The 6,000-nt window shown below is 46.2% G+C and overlaps 1 protein-coding gene across 1 annotated transcript in view; it reads right to left on the reverse strand.

Annotated features, from left to right (window-relative positions):
- Positions 1-5,249, reverse strand: part of RAB30 (RAB30, member RAS oncogene family) — an 88,026-nt gene extending 82,777 nt beyond the window's left edge. The window contains exon 1 of the mRNA XM_080912159.1: positions 5,122-5,249. The gene's annotated coding sequence lies outside the window, so the exon portion shown is untranslated. The remainder of the gene's footprint in view (positions 1-5,121) is intronic.
- Positions 5,250-6,000: the final 751 nt, after the last annotated feature.

Here is a 6,000-nt window from a genome sequence, read left to right on the forward strand (position 1 = left end):
TTGAAAATAATTCTCGTTTAATCTTCACAATGACCCTCCCACAAAATGGGTTCAAAGAAGTTAAGGCATTTGTCCAGGAGCACACACAATGATAAGAGAAATGCAGGACTGCACAGGCAAACAATGACACAAAACACATACAAATTACCATGTGATCTCATTGGTCCTGTCTTCCTAACAAACCCTCAAAGAGCCCTTATGTTACAGGTTTGGTTCACAACATTGAAAGAAAAAAAAAAAAAAACCCAAGGACCTTTATAATAGACTAATGTTGAGGCTCCTAGTTTTCAAGGGTTAAATTCCTGTGGGAAGGAACCTGAGAATAAGTTATCTGTGGGTCACATAAAATTCCTCTTCACTTGGAAACATTCATTTAAAGACTGGCCACATTTCCACTACAACCAAGAAAATAGAGCAATGATTTCCTAAGTAAGGATAACACTGTAGAGTTTTAACCCTTCCTGTGCAGTAAAATAATGGGGGAAAGATACATTAGGGAATTCTTTATGCTACAGAAAAATTCTTTCTTTACTGTAGAAAAATACTGTAAATAGTTCACCCAATTTATCTGGTGTGATGTTGATGATCTGTAAAACGTAAAAGGGGATACTATTGGCCATTAGAATGATTTTTGAGAAACTAACTTGAATTTAGGAAGTTGAGCCCTAAAAGAAACCAGAACTGAAATACTTCTGAATTTCCCTAAAACTTATCCACAAAACATCTCAAAGACTAGATAGGTCTCAGAAAATTATCTTGTGGTAGCATTTACACTTGATATTTCATTATTACAAATTGCATCTTTCAATATGTTGAAAATGTTCTTTATTTAGAAAGTACCCTTAGAGGGACTGGAGAGATTGCTCAGAGGTTGAGAGCAGTGACTACTCTTTCAGGGACCCTGAGTTCAATTCCTAGCAACCTCATGGTAGCTCACAACCATGTATAATGAGATCTAGCGCCCTCTTCTGGTGTGCAGGCACACATGCAAGTAGAACACTGTGTACATAATAAACGAATAAATCTAAAAGAAAGAAAGAAGGGAGGGAGGGAGGGAAGGAAAGTATCCTTAGTGACCTAGGTTAGTCCATCTAGTTAATAAACATGCAAAGTCTGTGCAAAGCCCTGGAGTTGCTCCTTGTCTTCATTTCTCGAGCTGAAGGCTGTGGGCCGCATGTGACTCCTGAGGGGCTGTGCTGTCCTGGGATTATTATTCACCCTCCATTTGTTCATGTGTCTTTCTCCCTTCAGAGAAATCTCTTGAAACAAACACTTGGTGTTGCATTACTAGCATAATGCACCTACTACATCTGGATATTAGTATACTGTCATGGAATAAACCCACTTTATTGATGAGAAAACTAAACCTTGAAAATGAATATGCCATTCCCAATGTTACACATCAATAAACAACTAGTACCCTAACCTAGCCTCATTATCTCTCTCTTCCTTAGACTACCAAGCCACACCCTACACATCTATAGGAAGAATAAAACAAAGATCCTAGCTTGTCCCAGAGGCCTCACCGAGTAACCAGAGCCCTACCCCACTCCTTAAACACACTCAGGTGCCCAGTCAGCTTTCTCATTCTTGGTAAAAGTCATCTGGATTGCTTAAAAAAGAAATACGCAAGCCATATTCCATTTTTCTTCGTGTTCTCGCACCTAATTAATCAATAATACATTTACACAATTATGGTTTTTCAGACCTAGGGTCTCTCCAGTATCCTCCAAGAGTCAAGTGACACCACCTGTTGCCGCGACTCTGGAAGTGACCTGCTACTCTGTCTCCCCCAACTCATCTTGGCCAAACATTCCTCCCAATTTCTTCTCTAGCTTTTAAAAATGTCTGTTATTTATTATCGGGGTGTGTGTGTGTGTGTGTGTGTGTGTGTGTGTGTGTGTGTCCTATATATCAACACATATGGAAGCCAGAGGACAACTCTCGGGTGTCAGCCTTCTTTTTCCACTGTGGGTTCAGGTCCTTGGGTTTATATGGCAAATGTGCTTACACTCGGAGTCTTCTCCCTAACTGTGGGGTGATGGTAAATGTAGTCCCACATACGAAATTCGTTTAGCTAATTAAAGTGCTTCCCAAGTTACCATTACCCTGAGGATGAAGACCAACATCACCTTGTTATTCCAAATTGCCCAGGCTCCAGGCTCTCCCCACTCTTCCAGCTCCAGGTCCTACTCACTGGTCCACTCTTTGTATGCTGAATGTGCAGTTTCTTCTGCCTACAAACCCTGATTGCTACTCAAAGCAACTCCCACTGCCACCTCAGCTTAAGTCTGACCTCAAGTCCCTTCAAATGCCACTTCCTACAGGAAACCTTCCCTGGTTACACCAGCAAAGGGAACAGAGTCAGTCGTAGTGGGGACTTTCACCCCATCTTGCAAACTGCTAGGAAGAAGCGTACACACACTTGGAACACTTCAAGGCAGGGGAGCGTTTCCTTGATGCTCCCCAGAGCTTATCACACAGCCCAGCTCCCCCCCCCCCCCATCAGAAAAGCCCTTAGAGTAAGTTTCAGGTTTCACCACGGAGGATTATAACAAAAAGCCAAGGAAACCAAGAAGCCAGGGTCGGCGTCCCGTTGTAGATGTACACAAACTATGGCATAAAAAGAAAAAACTTGCAGCTCTTGAAAGTCATAAGGACAGCAGTGACAGCAAATCTGACCTTCTCAGTCCCCCTCCCCACTGAAAACCCCCCAGGGAGCGAGGGTGTGTCACCGGAAAGTGGGGATAGGAGTACAAGGCAGTACAAAAGAAGTCTAGTCACCTGTCACAAAGGCGGACTTCGAATGGACAATGGCCTTTAAATTCCTGGTTAAGAAAAGAGGAGATACAGCTGCCACCACACCCAGGTCCTGGGGAGAACAGCAGGGAACGACAAACTTCTTTCTTCCACAAAGAAGACAAAATGGCAGGGACTCCAACTACCTTCAAAAGCCACAAACAAGCAGTTGGCTGTACAGCTAGGGGGGTGCCCTGTTTCCCCACCACTCCCTGGCATAGAGACAAGAAACACAAATGCTAAATGAAGCAGACGCTACTTAAGACTACTTTGGGGATGAGAGCGTCTTGTATAAAGCACTAAAGCATTTTTTGCTAAACCACGGGGACTTAGCAGTGCCTTGGAAAGGAAGAGCGCAAGAGCGTCAGGGCTGCGCCTCATTGTCCACGTGCTCTGGGCCCAGGTTGTCTGCCACAAGCAGAGCCCCAGCCCTGGATCAGGTTCACTGGTGCCCTGCCAAGCAGACTCCAAGGGGAAAAAAATGCAGAGCCTCTTCAAAAAGGACTCTGAATAAAGAGCCACACACAGCCTACATCCTTCCTTCAAGGAAGGGAGGAGGAAGGTGTGGGGGGGGGGGGTGGTACAGAGCTTGGAAAGTGACTTAGAAAAGGAGATGTGATACTCTCCTGACATGAGGGAAATCCTCAAACGAAGAAAGAAAGCAGTATTTACTACAAATCGACAAAGGGGGAGAAAAAAGAGGAATCTGGAGAGATGCGAATCGGGTAGGGAAGAGAATGAAAGAAAAGCACAGAAGATAAAGGCAGAGTGTCACCACAAAGGTGTGGGGAGAAGCAAACTGATCTTTCCCCAAATCTAACTGCTACTCATTGCACCCCAATAAATCCCTCCACTCACAAAGCCCGAGGATAGACCGTCCTTTGCATTTCTGTCACATGAAGCATTTAACAAAGTGTCACCCAGCAGCTCCAACTTTGGAGCCCTGAGCATCTAAATTAAAAATGAATAAAATTGGTTCACAGAAGCTAAAGACAGCAATGACTTTTCCTCTCAAGCCGGAAGAGGCTCTGAAAAAGCTTTAGCCTTTTGGAGTTAAGCAAATACTCTGGCATTTCTCCTTCTTTTGACATTCCTAAAGGGGGTGTGGTTGACCCAAAGTCCATTCATTTCCAAGGTTGTATATCTCTCAGCTAAGACTGGCCCCATCTGTTCCGGAGCCAACCAGCTGTTTATCTCAAAGGAACATATTTATTGCAGGGTTCATCCCTGGAACTCTTAAGAGGAGAGCCAGCATCATACAAGCCAAAATGTTGCCTGCCTTCTTAAATGTGTCAGTTCACTGAAAAACAAAATTCAAATAGCACACCACCGTGCTCCTTGGTTTTCCTCGCCAGGTTCACTGATCTTGAATACCTTTCAGGAAAGGCCAGTAAAGGGTGACACCACATCTAACTTTTCCTTTCCCTAAAGTGTTTAAAAAAAAAAAAAAAAAAAGTACCCAGGTTCCTTAATCGATTCCGTCTGCAAACCGTTATTTCTGAGTGAAACTAAGCCTCGGAAACGACAGCTTGTTACAGTACCATTGTCAGTGGCAAGAGCCCTACTGCGATGTCATTTAAAACACACAAGCACATATTCCACTTCCAAACCATCCCGAATCCCGCAGTCTCCCGAACACAAAAATAAAAAATAAAAACGCCGAACAAAAACGCTGCTTCTAGCAGCCGAAGAGAACCTTCCCTAGACACGTGAAATATTTCTGACTGGCACGGAGTGCACCATGAAAGGACACTGTCACCTCAAATCATCAGAAAAAGGCGAGACAATCGACACAGACAGGCAAACAAAATAAAGCCCTCCGAAACTTAAGCGACTCAAGAGAAACATGCTCATCTTAAAAATAGTGTGTGCTAGTCCAAGCGACACAAATGTTCTCAAGAAGTACGGTCACATTAAATCACTGTCTCCATTTCTCCTCACACATCACCCCTTCCCACTCAAGCCTCAGCATTGGGGCCGTGGAATGACAGGACTGCAGTCCCCCACCTTTGCCCTCCTCGTGTTTTCCAAGTGCACTTCCCGACATCCTTCCCAGCCCAGCCCCTCTCTCAGCCTCTAAAAGGTTAAAGCGAGTTGAGGCGAAGAAATGGGCAGGCACCAGTCCTCTGGCGGGGGCAGGTTGCAGGAGTTGTTCTTTGCAGTGACCCAAATTGCACAGCAATTTAGCTCTTAGCAGCGCCAGTGAGAACCTCCCGGATTCATACCCCCATTCCCGGCCCCATCTTCTCCAAAGAAAGCCTTGAGAACTAAGCGGGAGGGAATAACTTGGGAGAACGATTTGAATAAATCACTTCAACTCACCTGGTTTGGGATTTTTCTCCCCACCCCAGGCATAAACAGAAATGATATACGAATGAGTCACGCACGCAAGAGAAGGTGCTGCGGTGTCCTAAGTCCAAGGACTGGAGTCAGTCCTTGCCCTGGTCCTGCTGCTACTCAGGGCTCAGCTGGAGCGAGCGGCAATAGCGAGCCCAGCAGCAGCAGCGGGGGGGGCGGGGGGTGGATAGACTGTAGCACAATGAATGCAGTAGGGTTTTGCAATGACATCATCCCTCTGTCCGAGCGGCCCCAATAGCCATGCTCCAGAGTTGTGCACTCTGGGATCTGTAGTCCTTTGAAGTCCGAAGGAGACGCAGAGGCTACAGCTGGAACTACAATACCCAGAATGCTCTGGCCAGAGCGCCCAGAGAGGGACCGGATCGGCCGCCATGTTGGAGCCCTGAAGCTGCGGCGGGCTGAGCTTTCCGGGGGCTCGTGGAGCTGAGAGGTGGTATGGTGAGAATGGTGAGGCGAGGACGTAGAACTTGATAGCCTCGCGCATCGGCTAGGACTGGACGGAGGCTACATTGGAGGCCGGCAGGGCTGTCGAGCCAGAAATGGCATCGCAGGGGTTATACAAGGCCTCGCTACCCGGGGGACACAGGGAGTCGCTCTACCTCTGAGCGTGTAGGACCCCTTAGACTTCCTAGGGGGACTATCTGGGCAAAAAGTGTCTTTGTTGTGGTGTGGGACTCGGGACGGCGGGCCTCAGGTCTGTAGGACGAAAAGCCAGCTGGCACCGTATGAGTGGAGCTAAACCTAGGTTAAATTTATTTTATTTTTGTCTTGTCATTTTTCTCCTTCCCTCATGATCTTTCCTCAGGTGTCGGACCCCTGCCCCAACCACTGAATTTTCGTTCC

Source organism: Micromys minutus, assembly GCF_963924665.1.
Source record: "Micromys minutus genome assembly, chromosome: 2".
Lineage (NCBI taxonomy): Eukaryota > Metazoa > Chordata > Mammalia > Rodentia > Muridae > Micromys > Micromys minutus.